At 40.4% G+C, this 20,689-nt stretch overlaps 1 protein-coding gene across 5 annotated transcripts in view; it reads right to left on the minus strand.

Annotated features, from left to right (window-relative positions):
• PRR16 (proline rich 16) overlaps positions 1-20,689 on the minus strand; it is a 173,142-nt gene that overhangs the window by 33,266 nt on the left and 119,187 nt on the right. The window lies entirely within an intron of this gene.

Raw genomic sequence — 20,689 nt, forward strand, 5'->3', positions numbered from 1 at the left:
GGAAGAAGCAGATGTAGTTTTGAAGGTCCTTTGTTGCTGCACCACAAATAAGAGTGTATCGGATATGAGATATATTACATAATTTCATAATCAAACCAAAAGAAGGCTGAGTTTCTGAGAAAATCTTATTTATTTTGCTTTATATTCTTTCATCTTAGTTTTTTAAATATTAAGTAACATTAAGTTAAAAATATAACTACGTGAAATTAATACATGAATAAACCACTTGCTTGATTTTGCTCATGTGATATATTTTGAAAACAGATCCAGAATAAACTGTTTATCTGATAAGCAGAAAACGTCTATCAGTATTATGGCTTGATTTTAGTTTCTCTCAATCTCAATGAAGTAATACAAGATTCATTTCCTACCTACTCCCCACCCCCCCCAATCACTTCCCCTCTCCCCCCCTCCCAAAAAAAAAAAAAAAAATAAAAATTAAAAAATGGCTTGACAACACTATTAAGTACAGAATCTAGGCTTCTGGAGTGGTACATAATTTACATTTCAAGCATTACAAGTGCTTATGAGATTTCACTCATGTTTCTATTTCATTTTTTCTAATTACCATTCAAAATTTATTCCTTGGAACAGGTTCTGAAACCTCTCTTTACTTAGATTCTATGGTATTTAAAGAATAAAATATTATGTACACAAGCTTGTGAAGTGGGACCATGTGAACCTACCGAGGTTCAAGTGCATGTGTAAGGTGCTGCAGCTGGGTTGGGACAATCCTGGACACGAGCACAGACTGGGAGAAGAACTCAGAGCAGTCCTGCAGAGAAGGACTTGGGGGTTCTGGAGGACAAAAAGCTCAGCACAACCTAGCAGGGTGTGCTTGCAGCCTGGAAGGTCAACTGCATCCTGGGCTACATCAACAGAGAAGAGGCCAGCAGGTCAAGGGATGTGATTCTCCCCTCTCTCCTTTGACCTTGTGAGGCCCCACATGGAGTGCAGCTTCCAAGCCTAGTGTCCTCAGAACAAGAAGGATGTGGATCTGTTAGAGTGGGTAGTGAGGAGGGACACAAAGATGATCAAAGGTCTGGAGCACTTCCCCTCTGAAGAAAGGCTGAGAGAGCAGGGGAAGTTCAGCCAGGTGAAGAGAAGGCTTGGAGATACCTTAAAACAGCCTTCTAGTCTTCTTCACTCAGAGATTGGTAAGGCATTGGAACAGGTTACCCAGAGAAGCTGTGGATGCCCCATCCTTGTAAGTGTTCAGCGCCAGGTTGGATGGGGCTTTGAGTAACCTGGTCTGGTAGGTGACACCCCTGCCCACACAGGGGGATTGGAACTAGGTGTTCCTTAAGGTCCTTTCCAACTCAAGCCATTCTATGATTACATAATCCAAGAACAGCAAAAGCTAGTCCAGCATAGGTTCTACTGTGGTTACTCAGTTTATCTAAATATGGGACTCTAGGAGCACTCAGGGTTCTCTAGGCCAAGACTGTGTCCCAGGTATGCCCAATCTGGGTAAAGGCCAAAAGTGGAGCAGTACCACTCCTCTGCCTCCCGTTCTTGTTCACCAGTTTCTACACAATGCAAATGTAGGGCACATGGGTAACAGCTGACCACCAAGGCACAAACCCACAGGTCAAATCAGGTGAGGGATGAAATTAGGCATAGGCAGTAGAATCAGAACAGGTCAGACTTTTTCTAGTAAGTAAGAGAAGAAGAGTGGTACAATCTAATGGGCAATTCTCTATTGAACACAAACCAGAGTGCAACAGTACAACACCTTCCTACACATAATATGTTCTAATTTTTAATTTTGTATTGCAGAATCTTCTGTCACTATTAAATAAATAAATAATTTCTGCTTTTTATTTCAGACATTTTAGGGCTTCTATACTAGCCCAAATTTTCTTTGAAAACATGCCATAAAAAATGCAGTTGCCAAAAGCTCAAGTATTCACTTGAACAAGATTTAAGACTCACTGCATGTCTGAGAGAGAAATAATTAATCCCCTACATGTATGGTTAATGAATGATAGTGATACAAACCTGTTAAAAGAGGTAATAGTATGTACAAATGCTTTTCTACTAGTTTCCCTGCCTCAGCTTGTGAGTTCAAATTGTTAGACCACCACTGAAGCTTGTTATGTTGGAATTATTCTTTCCAGAAATAAGTCATTTGTAATTTTTTTACAACTTTATTTCCTGTTCCCACAGCCATAAAAGAAGTGACTGAAAAATATGTCTTTGTACAGCTGGAGCAAGCATCAGGATAAAGAGGAAGAAAATGAACAATGCTTGTAAAATGCATTAACACTACAAAATTTATTTGTTGAGCCTTAATTTTATATGAAGTTTTGCTTATCAAATTTATTGTGCTGCTTCAACTTTTTCCTTAATACTACTTCTGCCTCATCAGTGCAATTCAGAATCTATCGGCTGTTTATGAGAAAACTACAGAGCAGGTTTTTCAAAATAGTGTATAAAAACACATATATGTCTCCCACATGAAGGAACGGGAAACAGTTTTAGTAGATTTACTCTCAAGCGTGAACATGATCAGAATTGACCTCAGATTGTTCTGGACTATACCTACCTACTATAACAGAATCTGACACATTGTGTGCTTTTGCAGTGAACACTGTCGTAATTGGCTTGTATACCACAGTGAAAAAATCAAATATAAATGATAATAAAACAAAATGTAAATATATGTGCTTTAAGATGAAGCCAATGTTAACTATTGGCATTCAGATGAAGGCTGCATTCTTATTTTTCTAATACTATCTCATCCTGCCACTAAGATAATAATATCCTTCTCATATTTTCATGAAAATACATGTTATTCACCATATTCTATTAAAAGATTTTTCTAATTAGAACGGTGTTTTGCAATATTGTAAGAAAATGGTCCTTTCAGCAAGACTGTTTTTCCAGTTTCTGGAAAACACAGTTTCAAATAGTACAACTAGTCTCCAAATAGTGTATAATTATTACATGTTTGCATGTTAGACATACTCTTGAAATACTACTCCTGTATTTAAAAATCAGGTCACCACAAACATAAAAATAAACAATCACTCTCTGAGGTATTCAGGATGATATTCATTTTGTTTTAATTTCCCAGTAACATATTACCAATGAGGTTGCAAAAATTTCAAGTATGACAATGAACACATCGTCACAATTTGGCTTATGTAGGCCTGGGGACATAAACAAGTTTTTCTGCATGGACTGGTAACCAATAACTCCAATCAGTTATCACTGCAATGCAGGTAAGCACACAAGGCATCACATATCAGTTCTTGGAGGAGCCTCACAATTTCTGAGGGGCTGTGTGCCAGTGAGGTCCTTCGGTCAGATCCACAAGGTGCTGAGTGTAAGGAGACGCACTTGAAGTGCTTTTACACGAACGCACGCAGTATGAGGAATAAAATGGATGAGCTAGAAGTCCTGGCCCAGTCCCACAACTATGACATCATCGGCATAAGCGAAACCTGGTGGGATGAGTCCTGTGACTGGGGTGTTGCAATAGATGGTTACAGGCTCTTCAGGAGGGACAGGCAGGGTAGGCGAGGTGGTGGGGTGGCAATGTATGTGAAGCAGGGGCTGGACTGTGTGGAACTTCAGGTCGGCGATGGCAAAGTTGAGAGCCTCTGGGTAAGGATCAAGGGACGAACGAATAAAGGGGATGTCGTTGTGGGAGTCTATTACAGACCGCCTGGCCAGGACGATAGCGCCGATAAATTATTCTTTACAGAACTTAGAGAGGCCTCGAGATTAACTCCCCTTGTCCTTATGGGGGACTTCAACTTGCCAGACGTTAACTGGGAGTGCCACACGGCTGACACGAGCAAGTCCAGGAGGTTCATGAAGCACCTAGATAATAACTTCTTGGTGCAGGTGCTAACGGAGCCAACTAGGAAAGGAGCCCTCCTAGACCTGTTGCTAGAAAACAGAGAGGGTCTGGTGGGAGATGTGGTGATTGGTGGCCGCCTCGGTCATAGCAACCATGAAGTGGTTGAGTTCAAAATTTACGGTGACAGAAGGAAAAGTGCCGCCAAAACCTCATCCCTAGATATGGGGAAAGCGGACTTCAGGCTGCTCAGGGAACTAGTCAGCAAGGTCCCCTGGGAAACTGCTCTTGAAGGCCTCGATGTCCACCAGTGCTGGTCACTCTTTAAGCGATGCCTCCTAGAAGCACAAGATCAGGCAATTCCTAAATATCGCAAGTCAGGCAGGCGGGGCAGGAGGCCGGCGTGTCTGACCAGGAACGTTCTAATGGAGATTAGGCGGAAACAGAGAGTGTTTCACTACTGGAAGGAGGGCCAGGTATCATGGAAAGAATACAGGGATGCTGTTCGTGTTTGTAGGGAGAAAGTTCGTGTGGCCAAAGCACACCTAGAGTTGAAGCTGGCTGTGTCTGTGAGAGAAAATAAAAAGGGTTTTTTTAGATATGTGAATGGAAAAAGGAGAACTAAAGAATACATAGGGCCGCTCCTTGATAGGGAAGGTCTCCTCACAGACAATGACATAGGCAAAGCAGAGACGCTTAACGCCTTCTTTGCCTCTGTCTTCAATGCCGATGATGGGCTTCGGGACCCAGGGTGCCCTGAGCTGGAGGACCGGGACGGTGGGGATGACAAACTCCCAACTGACCCTGAACGTGTGCGGGATTTGCTACTCCACCTGGATCCCTACAAGTCCATGGGTCCGGATGGGATTCATCCCCGGGTGCTGAAAGAGCTGGCAGACGTCATCGCGGAACCTCTCTCAATTATTTTTCAACGATCCTGGGAATTTGGAGAGGTCCCGGTAGACTGGAAGCTGGCAAATGTTGTGCCGATTTTCAAGAAGGGTCAGAAAGAAGACCCTAGCAATTACAGGCCTGTCAGTCTCACGTCAGTGCCTGGTAAAATCATGGAGAAGATGGTTCTCGAACTTATTGAGGCGCACCTGGGGGACAAAGCAGTCATTGGTCCCAGCCAGCATGGGTTTGTGAAGGGTAGGTCCTGCCTAACTAACCTGATTTCCTTTTATGATAAGATCACCCGTATGGTGGACCAAGGGAAACCAGCTGATGTGATTTTTTTGGACTTCAGCAAGGCTTTTGACACGGTTTCCCATAGGATCCTACTGGACAAAATGTCCACCATACAGCTAAATAAAAACATCATACGATGGGTGAGCAATTGGCTAACGGGCAGGGCCCAAAGGGTTATGGTAAATGGGGCTGCGTCAGGCTGGCGGGCGGTCACCAGTGGGGTCCCTCAAGGCTCCATTTTAGGGCCAGTACTTTTCAATATTTTTATAAACGATCTGGATGTAGGAATAGAAGGTATTTTGAGGAAGTTTGCTGATGACACCAAACTTGGAGGAGTTGTGGACTCAAATGAGGCCGTAAAGGCCTTGCAGAGGGATCTGGACAGGTTGGAGAGCTGGGCGATCACCAACAGCATGAAGTTCAATAAGAGCAAGTGCCGGGTCCTGCACCTGGGACGGGGAAACCCTGGCTGCATGTACAGACTGGGCGATGAGACGCTGGAGAGCAGCCTAGAAGAGAGGGATCTGGGGGTCGTGGTAGACAGCAAGTTGAATATGAGCCAGCAGTGTGCCCTGGCAGCCAGGAGGGCCAACCGTGTCCTGGAGTGCATCAAGCACGGCATTGCTAGTAGGTCAAGGGAGGTGATTGTAGCGCTCTACTCTGCGCTGGTGCGGCCTCACCTCGAGTACTGTGTGCAGTTCTGGGCACCACAGTATAAAAAGGACATGAAACTGTTGGAAAGTGTCCAGAGGAGGGCTACGAAGATGGTGAAAGGCCTGGAGGGGAAGACGTACGAGGAACGGCTGAGGTCACTGGGCCTGTTCAGCCTGGAGAAGAGGAGGCTGAGGGGAGACCTCATCACAGTCTACAACTTCCTCGTAAGGGGGTGTCGAGAGGCAGGAGACCTTTTCTCCATTAACACTAGTGACAGGACCCGCGGGAACGGGGTTAAGCTGAGGCAGGGGAAATTTAGGCTGGACGTCAGGAGGGGGTTCTTCACAGAGAGGGTGGTTGCACACTGGAACAGGCTCCCCAGGGAAGTGGTCACTGCACCGAGCCTGTCTGAATTTAAGAAGAGATTGGACTGTGCACTTAGTCACATGGTCTGAACTTTTGGGTAGACCTGTGCGGTGTCAAGAGTTGGACTTGATGATCCTTAAGGGTCCCTTCCAACTCAGGATATTCTATGATTCTATGATTCTATGACATCAAACTGAACTTGAGCCAGCAGTGTGCCTTGGCAGGCAAGTGAGCCAACCATACCCTGGGGTGCATCAGGGACAGCATTGCCAGCCAGGTGAGGGAAGGAATTGTCCCACTCTGCTCTGTGCTGGTGCAGCTCCACCTTGAGTGTGTGCAGCTTTGGGCACTGTGTGCAGTTTTGAGTACCACAGTATAAGACGGATATAAAAGTATTAGAGAGTGAACAAATGAAGGGCAACAAAGATGGTGAAGGGTCTAGAGGGGAAGATGTATGAGGAGTGGCTAAAGTCACTTGGTTTGTTTAACCTGGAAGAGACAGGGAAGAGCTCATTGTGGTCTACAACTTCCTCATGAGGGAGAGCAGAGTGGCAGGCAGTGAGCTCTGCTCTCAGGACAGTGGCAGGTTCTGAAGGAATGGTTTGAAGCTGTGATAGGGGAGGTTCAGGCTGGATTATCAGGAAAAGGTTTTTCACCAAGAGAGTGGCTGGGCACTAAAACAGGCTCCCCAGGTCACAGCACCAAGCTTGCCAGAGTTCAAGAAGCATTTGGACAATGCTCTCAAACACCTGATTTTTTTTTTTTCTTTTTTTTTTTTAGTGGTCCTTTAGGGATCTAGGAGTTGGACTTGAAGATCCTTGTGGGTCCCTTACAAATCAGATGTTCTATGATTCTATGATATGTTTAACTAAATATCAGTCAAATAATTACTCGTTTGATAGTTATTCCCATTTTTTGGGAGGTTACTTTTTTGCTAGTAATTCAATTGTCTGAATCTATAAGGGGATGACAAGGTGGCATGTACTGAAGCATTTTAAACAGTCTAAAACACACTAAATACACTTTATATATCACTAAAAAAAAAAAAAAAAAAAAAAAAAAGTCCTGGAGATATTCTTATGTTTTGTTTTTTTGTTGTTGTTGTTTTTTGTTTTTTGGTTTTTTTTGGTTGTTTTTTTTTTTTCTGTTTGGTTTTAGACAGAAAGAACACAAACTGAAAGTTAAAGAACAATTAAAAGAGATAAAACCACCTTCTATTTATTCTTGGTAGGAGAATAAAATATAAGTAAATTAAAAAAAGAAATCCACCAACAAGCCCTTAGCAGGAAAAAAAAATTAAAGCTTGACCACTACCTTATTAATGCAAAGATGACTATTTTTTTTCCTGCTGTTATTCACTACTTTATTGGCATTATGACAAACTGGTACAGAAATACATTATACATTTCTTAGAAGTTGCAAACTAGTTTCCCTTAATTTTAATGAAGAAGTACATTTTATAAGGATTGCTCAAATCACATCGTAACTCAAATTCATTTTTTGATTATATCTTCTCCTCAGCTATACTGACTAAGGCATACCATTTGCAATAAACCATGGTATGTATATATCAAAACATTTCTCCTGCATCCTTACATGCTTTTTAGATACTAGCAAAGCCAAGACAGAAACCTACATCCATGTGACTGATGCGCATTCTTTTTCATCATTGTATAGTAAAATCAAAAGAAACACATAGCCTTAGATGTTCACTTTTAATAAAGCAGTCATTAGGTCTGTTTTTGATTTAGTATAAATATAAACCCAGTGTCCAAAAGGAAAGAAAAAGAAAATATTTCTCCTATTTCACTGACAATCTCATGCGTGTCCATAGATCACTTCCTACTTCGCATCAACACCAGTTTTGAGGATAAAAAAAATAAAAATAATAAAAAAAAATCAGACAGCTTTGATTTCCCATATGGTTTACTGCTTCATCACAAAAAAAATGTCTGTGGTTGACTCATTGTAGGGGCTGGCACAAGAATGAGCAGCTAAAATGGGTTAGGATTGTTTTTCAGAAACAATGCTGGATAAAGTGCAGACTAAATAACATCAGCACTGGGAATTGAGGAGCATTTGTCTATGGCCACATCCACAGGCTGATTCTGAGGCTGATTCCTAGACAGCCAAATAGCACTTTGGCTGCCAAAAGGATTTGTCACTACAGATGATCTCTGTTGTGGATTTCATACTGATACCAGAAATATGTCTGATTCTGAAATAATCATTCTAAAAGGTAGAGAGGCACATCCAAGTACATCCATAAAAGTCATCCAACCCCTTAATTTCAAGCCACCACATAAGTAGAAGCATTTTATTAATACTGTGCACTGAGTTGTGTCTGTTCATTAAATCCAAAGTTTTAATTTTCCATTTCTTCTGGCATGCTTAACTGCTATTCTCATCTCTTTTCTTTGTCAAGTACAAAATTTCACCTGCTGGAAACATCAGAAAATTATATATTTCGTCTGTCTTTTAATGAAAGGTGCAACCGCTCATCTAATGGCTAACAGGGAGTGTTAGAGTAAATTACTTTGCCCTCTTGCTTATCACTGTAGATCTTCAAAGTGATTTCCTCAGAATTTGTATGTCCGTTTTTAAGACATGTTCAATTTTAATTTACAAATTTTGTCATGTGGATCACTGACTACATTTCTTAGTAAGTTGCTTCATAGCTACATGCCTCACTGCATAGATTATTTCTAGTCTGATTGTATTAACTTGGACAAGAGCACCTTGTGTTTTTACTATATGCATGGGCCCTCTGTTATTGGAAACCTTATTTCTATTGAGTTCATGAGTGAGCCTCTTTCTAATCCTTTTAACTCACACCTACAAATTTTAACATCCAGTAAGCTTTTAAGAATATGAAATCACAAATTAATAAAGACAGTTTTCCAGTAACAGTATCACTAGATCTTCATGGAACCATAGCATCATAGAATGGCTCAGATTGGAAGTGACTTTAAAGATCACCCAGTTCCAACTCCCTTGCCATGGGTAGGGGCACCTTCCACTAGACCAGGTTGTTCAGGGCTTTGTCCAACCTGGTCTTGAACACATCCAGGGATGGGGCATCCACCACCTCTCTGGGCAACCTGTTACAATGCCTCACCACCCTCTGAGTGAATAATTTCCTCATAACCTCTAATCTTGGCACTCTTAGACACCACTTTTGCTGCTCAACCTGCTCATCAAGGTTAGTAATGCTAGGAATCAATGCTTCAATGTACAGCCACTAAAGTGAGCATGTCTAAGCCAAGTAGCCAAGATATAGTATTTTACCATATTAAAATCCTGTCAGAACAGCTCTGTGTTAAATATTTCTCCAAAGGCCAGTAACAGGGTATATTTGCCATCTGTTTTTAGTATCTGGTGTAGTAACCACTCATCATATTTTTTTCCTAGTACCACATATTTTTACTTCAAAGCTCACAGAGTTTTTTAGCCCACAGATTAAACATTCCTATCCTTATTTTAGCCTGTTGACTTTAGTATTGCAATGGTTGTGATCTATGAATAAACCTCTCTTTGAAAGATGTCTTCTGGACTAGTAAATACAATAAAAAATTGGAGATGTTCACTTACTCAAAGAAGTAATTCTTTGCCTATCAAACAAGACAGCAACACTACTAGCTGACATACTATCACTGTATAAATACATTACTATAGACATATTATGACTTAGGTAAAATTGCATCAACATATCTTTGGGTGATCTTCTAAAAGTTCCTGAAGAGGAATCATTTACCTCTATCCTAGGAAATGAGCCAGGACAACATTTATATTATGCCCACAGAAGCTCAGTACTGCACATCTTTGCACCAAAGTGATCCTGCAATCCACTATTTTTCATGATTCTTAATCACAATTTAACCACCTCCCCTGTCATCACAAATCAAGTAGAAGTGCTGATGTGATCAAATTACTTTTACCAGTCCCGTATCAAGCCCCTGCTTTCCAAAGCATGAGAACCACCCACCATTAAAGATGAGCAAGAGCCAAAATGGGGACAAGAACAAGAATAATGCTTTGAAGTGCATCTGCAGCAAGACCAGGATTAATAATGGACTCTGAAGCAGTTTGGTTGAGAAGTTTGGTTGTGTCCATGCAGACATGAAGACAACATACGCAGTCCGGTAGTGCCTGAGATGCTATTCCAGCCACCTCAGTTTGAGAAGAATGGGCAGTGGGTGGCACCCAGTGCACCCAGCAGTGGCAACCTGACAGAGACACACAGAAACACACTGTTCTCTCAGGATAATTCAACTGAAGTGTCACCAGATTCACACACCTACCTCAGATCCAGGCTGCACTGAAAAGCTGCCTGATAGATGTACACCAAAGACACATGATCACGGAATGACAGCCATACAAATAACATCCATCCCATCAAACAAAGGGAAGTCAAAACCCACCACCCACTTCCAAAGTCTCAACCTAGTCTAGCTGCATAGGGTTGATATCAGTAAGGTTTTCTCTGTCCTGTATCCTGCAGTACAACATAAACCTTTGTATTTTTAACAGGTTGCTGTCGTGAAGCTAAAATAGAATGTATATGCTATTATGTCCTTTTACTGCTTCCCACTTTTGACACCTATTCAGCACCGTTTCCATAATGAATAGAATGAAATTGCCTAAAAAACAATGTTAAAAATAAACCCAGGGCACAGGATGGGAGGTGCAGGGCAGTCCCTGTGGCCTAGGGACAGTCTTTCCCTCTGGCAAGCCAAATGGCCCAGGGGAGTCAGCCCCAGAAAAGGGGCTCTCAGCCCCCCCAACCCTCATCCTTGTCCATGTGAGGGCAACTTCCAGGCCACTCCCAACATAGCCACCTTTGGCCATGTGTGGGCCACTCCATCAGAGAGGCTTGCTGAGGTCACAGTGGCCACCACTGCCCAGCCTTTGCTGCAGGCCCTATAAAACAGGACCCCTGCAGCTGCAGGCCCTATAAAACAGGACCCCTGCAGCTGGCCCACCATTCGCTGAGCATCTAGGCCCTCTGACTGCCAGCTTGTGTGGCAGGAAGAAGACTAGAAACAGCAAAGCAAGCAGCAGGCCTCCTTGGTGTGCAAGGACAGTGATGTAGTCCAGTGAAGCACCAAGAAGGAATGCATCTGACCAGAATACCAGCAGTACCATTGGCATCACAACGATGCGAGGAACAGGACAGCCCCTCAAACACACAGTGACAGGGGGTATGGGCCTTACCATAGGAGCAGCAGTGATGTGGAGTGAAGGCAGGAGCATCAGGCAGACAGCCACAGGGAGCAGGGGCACACCCATAGTCCAGAGCACCGTGCAGGACTCAGTAATGGCCGTAAACCAGATGGTACCATCAGACCCATGCATTAAAAGCAAGCCAACAGTGGCATGGGACTGAGGTGTGGAACTGGACAACCGCCTGGTTCAGCACCCTGGCCTGAAAACATTCCTGATGGAAGGCATCCTGTTTGGGCAGTCCCAGGCAAGGACTGCCTAACACCGTGGAGCCCATGGAGCTGGATCCACCAGATGTGGAGGAACGGATGGAAGTGGATCCACCTCTGCCAGAACAGATCTGGGACTCCTGTGGCATGTCTTTGTGCTCTGCCATCCAAGAGCACCTACAGCATCACAGGAGTTCCCAACAAGCCCCCTACTTGTTGCTCAGGCTCCATTGCAAGCATTAGCTTGGAGCCACCAAACACCACAGACATCCTGCAGGCTTGCCTTCAAGGTGTCCAGGCAATAAACAGCTCTGTTACTGATTCTCTGGGGTTGTGTGATTGCTTTTTTTTTTTTTTTTTTTGAAGGGAAGGAGGTGGCAGGGGAGAGAGAGGAATGGGCTAAAGTTGCACCAGGGGAGGTTTAAGTTGGATAAGAAGAAAAACTTCTTTTCCAAAAAGGTTGCAAGGTATTGGAATCAGCTGCCCAAGGAAGTGGTTGAGTCACCATCCCTGGAGGTCTTTAAAAGACGTTTAGATGTAGAGCTTAGTGATATGGTTTAGTGGAGGACTTGTTAGTGTTAGGCCAGAGGTTGGACTAGGTGATCTTGAAGATCTCTTCCAACCTAGCTGATTCTGTGATTCTGTGATTCTTTAAACTCTTTGTCCACCAAAACACTTGATTGTGCCCCAATACTGATGAAAACTGAGCTTTAAAAATGTTACACACAGCTAAATGTGAGAACTTTCTATTTTATCTCTTTAGATATCCTTTTATTCCTTTAGATCTTCAAATTAAAAATGTATTATATTAGAGGACAATATAGTTCTTACAGTTTTAATACTTTCTTTTTCTTAAGTCAGCTAGTGTAAATTAACTTTGGGGATTTCCTGAATCTACACTAGTAAATTAGCTAGAGTCAGAGACTGTCATTATCCTTTTCTATCAGGAGTATTACACACTTGGAGCTTAAAACTTAGACAACTGGAGACTTTATTTAAATGAAATAAATTAAGCACTTTTTTCTTTGCATTTTAAAATACCAGAGCTATGTCATTTTAAACACCTGATTCCTTGTTTCCTTCCCTTCAATGAAATTTCTAAGCATATTTAAATCCTATCAATGAATATATTTTAAGACATATTTGGTAATCATGTATTGGGATATTTGGAGTACACAAAGCTTTCTTTCCCACATTTTGCTGCTTGGCACTAGACACACATCAAATATTACTGGTTTTTAGAAAAGGGTGAAAAAATAATGAAGGGTTGATTTCCAGTACAAAATAAAACTAGAATTACAAGTTTGTATACCACATCCTGTTAACATACATTCGGGAAATAAGGACTGATGTGAGAACAGCAAAGAATCCTGTGCCTCACTAAACAAACACACAAGGCAATTTTTAGATTTGCAAAGAGTCCCTCTGTAAAATTTTCTTGCCCACGATATATGCTGCCTAGAAAACTTCACTGAACAAGAGCTAGGATTACTTGTATTGGTATGGAATTATAACATTTTAAATGTTTTCTTTCACTGTAGAACAATGGAGAATTATTACAAAATTCATGGAAACAAAAGTAACTTTAAAATTGTTTCAGAAAAGAAGTGTTTTGTTTCAATCTTTTCAAAAATTTACTACTATTAACAATAACAACAGACCTCTTGAACTAGCAATACTTTGGTTGGAATTTTAGAGTCCCTGGAAATCTAGGTTCTTTAGTTTTCAGGCTAAAATCAGACTCCAGAAAGCCATGCCTATTCTGACAAGGAACTACATAGGTTTCTGATGGAAAGCTTTTTATTTTCCAGTAAGAGGTCATAAAAGATGCCCTTTATCACCCCCTCCTCCAGCATTCAAGTGTGAGGGACAGTGTCAGAAAATTAATTCTGAATATTTAGAATGAAAAGCACTGACCACAAAGATGTGAATGTTTTCATGTGACAGATACATCAAGCAGAACTTCAATCTGTGAAATACAACACTTCAATTTGTGATAACCAGAAAGACCTAGTTTCAATCACCTACTCAGAATTAAATTCAGTGATAGCTTTTAGAGTGAAATTGGAAGCCCATTACTAGTCAAGGCATGCTAAAGGATTGAAGGTAATTTGTTCACTCCCTTTGTTCAGTTTATGTCACTGACTGTTGATGATAGGTATGTTTCCAGCTAGAAGTGAACAAAGAGCATCTGAATATCCTTTGTAAACATTCTTACTGACAAACCTAATAAACTTAGTAATATTGATCAACATTAAATTAAGCTAAACAGAGGTGAACTTTATGCCATTCTCTCACTCTTACACATTTATGGAGAAAGAAATGGGAAAGCAGGAAAGAAAAAATTATGAAGGGTACAAAAAGCTAAACTTTCAGACTAACCTAAACACTTTATAATTCTGATATAATTAAACCCTGTGTTGAGCAAATTACAGGGTTTGTGTCTTCTGTAGTGCACTCGGGCACTGCTATCGTATTATTCTGACCTGCAGACCTGTCTGGCAAGGGATACTGAGACATAATGTCCCTTATAAATCTGATTTAGCTTCAGGCCCAGAAATGCCACAAGGTTAGGAACAGTCAGTCCAATAAGAAGTTTGTTGTTGCCTGCCAGTGCTCCTCATGGGCATTGCCGCTATGCATCATACCTAGTTTCATGTTGTACCTTAAGGGCAAGTCCCAGCGATATGAAACTCTTACTATAATATTAGTATCTTCTTTTCCATTTATCCTTTTCCTCTTCCACTGGACAGCATTTAAAACACTTACCCATATTTTTCTTTTATTTACTATGTGCAATTAAATTTCTTGTTTTCTATGCATTCATTACTGGGCTCCATATTCAATCCACAATACAGCTAATTGTGAAAGTTCTATTTTAGGCCACTTTGCTTTTTGGGTTATTTCTCTACCTTCAGTTCTAGCACAGAAACAGGCTTTTAATGACGGTACCACCATTATTGCTCAGCTATATCCTAAATAGCAAAAGTGACTTTTAATCCTTTCTTTAGTCATTGAGGTAAAAAGTGATAAGCATCTCAAACACTTTCTAGGTAATGCAGTACAAGTTAAGGTATCAGCAGATTTATTTATGAACAATTCTTAAAAACAATGAACTTCAAAACTTCTGGAATAAAATGAACCAGGTTTCAAGTAAAAGTCGACTTTAATGTTTCCAGCCTGCACTGGACAGTTTGGCTCTTTCATTTCCAATTCTGCCTGGACTACACACAGAGCTCCTTGTGCTCTAGAGACATTCCACAAACATGTGCATGTCTTCACTTTAAATAAATAAATAGATCGGTAGATTAGATAGATAGATAGATAGATAGATAGATAGATAGATAAAGGTTCACAATGGCTTAAAATCAAATTAAAAAAAAAAAAAAGAAAAAGAAAAAAAAAAGAATGTAAAGGAAAATCATTTTATCTGTTTTGTTGTTGTTCTGGTTGTTTTTCGTACTGATTCAGCTGGACTAGTTGAACAACATGGTATGAGGAAGCTAGTCCACACAGATATGGATAAGCTGAGAAGATATATCCAGTTAATTTCCTTCATGCATTTCATCAATATGGACTGATGTACTGCAATATTTCCTCATATGTGTGTTTTTATATACTATTTTGAAAGACCTGTTCTGTAGTTTTCAAGAGTAAATACTTGAAATTGTGAAGATCAGTGAGGTTTTTCTTTTACTTTACATTACCTTCAGCTAATCATTATCTCCTTATATTTGATTTGAAAATATTTGAAAATCTAATGTTTACCAATTTAGATGTCACTTGGAGAGTTTTTTTTTTCTTATAAAGTAGGATGAAACTAGAATGTACTTACAGTGTGCAAGTGTACAAAAAAACTTTTTTATGTAGTAACAGAAGATTCTGCAACCTTTTTTTTTCCATTTTTTTTTCTTCTTTTTACAAAGAATGTGCAAAGAAAAATAGGTTTGCTTCAGAAGTGAACATACATTGTTGTCAGTTTTAGTTGTTCTCAATGACCACTGAACACAGTGTTTTGTCTCATGTGTGTCAGAGGCCCAAAATTAACTTTACAAATTTGAATTACATAATCATGTTGTAACCTGGTGGTCTTCTATGGTAGGCTTACAGCATTAATAGATAGGGGGAGAAAAAACAACATCATCTACCTGGTCTTGTGCATTTGACACTATCCCACATTATATCCTTGTCTTTAAATTAGAGAGACATGGATTTGAAGGATGGACCTCTCAGTGGGTAAGAAATTGGGTGGTTGCACTCAAAGAGTTGTGGTCAATGTCCAGGTGCAGATCAGTAATGAATGGTGTTCCTTGGTGGTCAGTATCGGGACCAGAGCTATTTAACTTCCTTGTCAGTGACATGGACAGTGGAACTGAGTGCACCCTCAGCAAGTTTGCTGATGACACCAAGATATGTGGTACAGTCAATGCACTGGAGGGAAGGGATGCCATTCAGAGGGGCCTTGACAGGCTGGAAAGGTGGGCCTGTGCAAATCTCATGAGGTTCAACAAGGCCAAGCGCCTTACACCTGGACTGGGGCAATCCCAAGCACAAATACAGGCTGGATGGATTGAGAGCAGCTCTGAGGAGGGTTGTTGGTTGATGAGAAGCTCAACATGAGCCATCAATGTGCACTTGCAGCCCAGAAAGCCAACCATATCCTGTGCTACACCAAAAGCAGGGTGAGGGAGGGGATTCTCCACATTTATTCTTCTCTTGTGAGACCCCACCTGGAGAACTGTATTCAGCTCTGGGGACCCCAGCACAAGAAAGATGTGCAGCTATTAGAACGAGCCCAAAGGAGGGCCACAAAGATGATCAGAGGAATAGAGCACCTCTCCTATGAAGACAGGCTGAGGGAGTAAGGGTTGTTCAGCCTGGAAAAGAGAAGGCTCTGGGGAGACCTCATAGCAGCCTACCAGTACCTACAGAGGTCCAACAGGAAAGTTGGAGAGGGACACTTTGTCAAGGAGTCCAGTGATAGGAGAAAAAGCAATGGCTTTAAACGAAAAAAGGCTAGATTTAGATTAGATATTGAGAAGAAATTCTTTACTCAAAAGGTTTAGAGGCACTGGAATAGGTTGCCCAGAGAAGCTGTGGACGCCTTATCCATGAAAGTGTTCAATGTCAGGCTGGATGGGGGTTTGGGCAAACTGGTCTAGTCAGACATGTCCCTGCCCATGGCAGAGGAGTTGGAACTAGATGGTCTTTATGGTCCCTTCCAATCATATTCTATGATTTTGTGGTTCTAAATTGTGAAACCAAGGGAAAACAATCATCCATTACAATTACAGCATATGATAGTTACTCCTTGGTGACAGAAGACAATGTAATTTGGCATTCCTTTATATATTCATACACTGTACCTACAAAAATAAAATAGAGCTAAAAATAAAAATTTTATATTAATAGAGATTTATAAATATATTATCATCACAATGACATTTATAAAGAAGATACTACCATCAAAAGGAGACTAACATGAGTTAATAACTCATACATGGCAACACTGAACTGGAAAGGAAATAAACACTTCTATGAAAAGCTCTGTCAGTGACTGACTTTATTCTTGCTCTCTCATGATTAAAATGATTCAAGTTTCAGTTTCAAGCAATTGTAATAACCCCACTTAAAGACAAACTTTGGGATTGGTTTAGTCAGAATCATGGAGACACTGCTGAAGAATTTACTTAAACATATTTTCTCAAAGTTCTTTTTTCATATATTTTTTTTTCCTTCATATGTAAATGACATTTTTCCTTTTATTGCTTGCAAGACCGTAAAAGAGGTCAGTCAAAAAAATCAGGCAAACAGCATCAAGGGACAGATCTGAGATAAGAAAACTCTTATAAAAATATAATTTCATATTATGAACATAATTTACAGCCAACTGTGAAATAGATTGTGCTCTGTTCCTTCAAGAGTCTTAGCACATAAATATTACAGGATAAAATAAAAAAAATCTCTTTCTCTACAGAGGAGAAGAGACAGCAATTTCTGGAGTCCCCGTACTGCAAGCTCCTCTCATTATTTTCCCAAGTGAAGCAGCAAAATGGGCCTGATCTTGCTCATTGTTTATAACACTGATGTTGACAGGCTGTTGGGTGCAGTTCATGTTGTATTTTTTAGTGGGCCAGACCTGACTTATTTCCACATCTTGCTACCTAAATATATATATTTATATATATACATGCATATAATAAAAAAAAAAAAATAAAAAAATCACACCACAAAAGATGCATAGTTATGCAAAAGAAAAACAGCCCTGCAAAAAATGAAAGGTTCTAGTTCCACTTGGCCATGCCTGCATATGAGACTCTTGCCTTATAACCTGACATAAAAATGGTCATCTCAGCAGTAAGAAAACTGACTTAAAATTTCCAAAGATGAAACACATAGCAAGCCAGGCACAGCCACGGCTTCACCTTCTTATGCTGCTGGAATAATGCAGCTTAGCTGACAGGCACTGCTACTTTTTAACCAAACCTCCCATGCCACATAGCACCAGGACTTTGCCATTCATGAACAAATGTGAAAACACAGAGATCAGCAGCAGATTTGCAGAGATTGACATGAGCATGGGCCACCCTCCTGCAGCAAGACACATAGTCAAGCCCATTTATCCCAGCTGCACCTGTGTCAACTAATGAGAGCTCTTTGACATCCAATGATGCCAGACATCAAACAATGCCAGATGTCAAATTGTTGATGATCAGGAATGTCAGTAACTTGCACATGTTTCCCAGAGGTATCCCAAGATGGACTACCACACTTTGTCAAAATTACATGTGGGGGAAAAACTTGCTCTCCACTTTTGGGCTCCTTTCCACCACAAAACAACCCAGTGAGATAAAAACCCTGCTATTTTTTTTCCCCATTAAAAGAACAAACAAGCAAACAGAAACTGAACAAAATAAACCATTACCCCACAACTGTTCCCCAGCAAAGACAAGGCTGAACTGCGGCTTGCGCGCAGTGCGCTGCTGCAAGCTGAGCCAGCAGCACCAGCACTGCTGCTGCCACTGCAGCTGTGAGCAGCATGGTCTGTGCCAACACATTCTGAATCGCTAGGATGATTTTACTGTATGCTATATGCCACACACTGACCTACAATGTACTACACAGAAGGCACCAAGTATTTTTCAGAGCCAAGTGTTCTAAACACTGTGCGTACCACTGCTGACCATTGCACTTCTTCCACTGCATGCCTTTGTGCCTGTCTCACTTTTCCAATCTTACATCATTCTAAACAAGATGATTTTATTACTAGTTTGAAACACAACTGTAAACTTGATCAATGTTTTAGCAGTGGATAAGTATTTTTCATACATACGTACACCCACCCCTTGAAAAAGCGTGGGGTGGGTGTACGTATACACAGCATATACGCAAGAATGCTGCCTCTGTAAATATATGCCCAATACTCAAGGACTAACTTAAGAATACATCAGCAGAGAGAGGTAGCAATCATAGCATGACTTTATCTCCACATGTAAATTCACCATTCGCAGTTTCACTGAAAGGAAAGCCATAATTAGAACATGGAAATATGGAGATATGGGCAGGTCCAGACAGCTTGCACAGCTCCCTCTGGTAATTAATGAATTCACACTATACTCACTTCAAAACTAATAATCAAGTTATCTTTAAGAAGTTAACAAAAGCTGTATTCTACACTACCTACTGCATATAAAATTTTAAATAAAATATTGACATCATCATAAAAAAAGGAGGCTGAAGATTTGAAATCTGCTTCTGTGATCAATGAAAGCTGTGTTGAAAGGAGTAACAACTCAGGAAGACAAGAGAGAAGGAAGAACAGTGATTTTTATGAAGTGATAAAAAGATCAGCAATCTTTTTGAAGAGTCCTACCATAGACCCTTAAGATGGATTGTTACTCAATTTTGCAGTCCTGGTGTTCCTTTCTTACTAAGCACTCATATGCTAGCTGCTTTTTAATCACTGCCATTATTACAAAATAAGACATTTACACTGTTTGTTTCCATCCTCCTAAGCTTGCCACATTCATTAAATTGATGGAAAATACTTTCTCTTTCTATTTACCTCTGAGATGTCCAGATCCGGACAATTCAAACTTTAAAATAATATTGGGGAATCAAAGCTGAGCAGCACTCTGAAATTATGGTAAATATTGCATTAAAGCTCTGAATACTGTTAATGACCTTTCAGTTCTTCAGTATATAATACATAAAGTTCAGTACAGAAATACAGCATATTAACATCTGTGCAGAACATTAAATACAATCTCAATGAACTTATACTTAAGTTTCAAGGGCACTGCTGTCTGATTCTGGTTAGATTATTGCGTTCTGCTCAGGAGTGAAACATCCTATGTTACAGGTGTTCAGAAATGCTTCACAGAGATTACATTCCTAATTTAAATGTAAAAATCACCGTTGGTTGAATGTAGTATTGCATTCTTTCTTATGCCATTTTAATTAATTTTCTAGACAGTACTGCAAAGCTCGAAGTTAATTGTTTCAAATGCCTTTCAAGCATACCTGTTTTAAACTGGATTTTATTCTGCCATGTTAATACTGTGAAACTATTCTACTGATAAAACTACCTCCCAGTATGACACACAGGTCACGGAGGTTCTCATTAAAACAGAAGAATTGGTTCATCTCTGGTAGCATGATGAACAGAAAACCTGGAACACTTTGGTTCATTAAAGATAGCCTGGATTAGCAAACTACCTGGAAAAAAAAAAAAAAAAAAAAAAAAAAAAAAAAAAAAAAAAAAAAAAAAAGCTGTAAAAAGCTTCACACTTCTAAGTTGTTATTTTTGTTTCGTTGTTTTGTTGTTGTTTTGTTTTGTTTATGGCCAAAAGCAGCATTACATTTGAAAAGGTGCATACTTGGCACAGTACTTTTCCACCCATCAAAATGCATAAATCATTTTTTCCACAGTTTGTGAAATGGTATTAAAGTGGCATGGTGAAATAGACAAGAAAACATTCTGAAAGAGGAGAGCAAGTGAGAGATGGAACATGTAGGAGAACAAAACTGAACATGAAATACCTAGGTTTAATTAGCAGAATACAAAAGCCAATCCTGAGTTAGCTGCCACTTTCCAGAGCTGAGAACTATAAACAAAACATTGCAATGAAACTGTAACTTGGATGCATATCAAAGCATATCCACAGAGTACAGTATCTTAATTTGGAGATACTAATACATTCATGAGTTTCCGACAAGCCCAGGACAGAACACAGAGGAG

Source organism: Netta rufina, assembly GCF_964035555.1.
Source record: "Netta rufina genome assembly, chromosome: Z".
In the NCBI taxonomy this organism is placed as follows: Eukaryota; Metazoa; Chordata; class Aves; order Anseriformes; family Anatidae; genus Netta; species Netta rufina.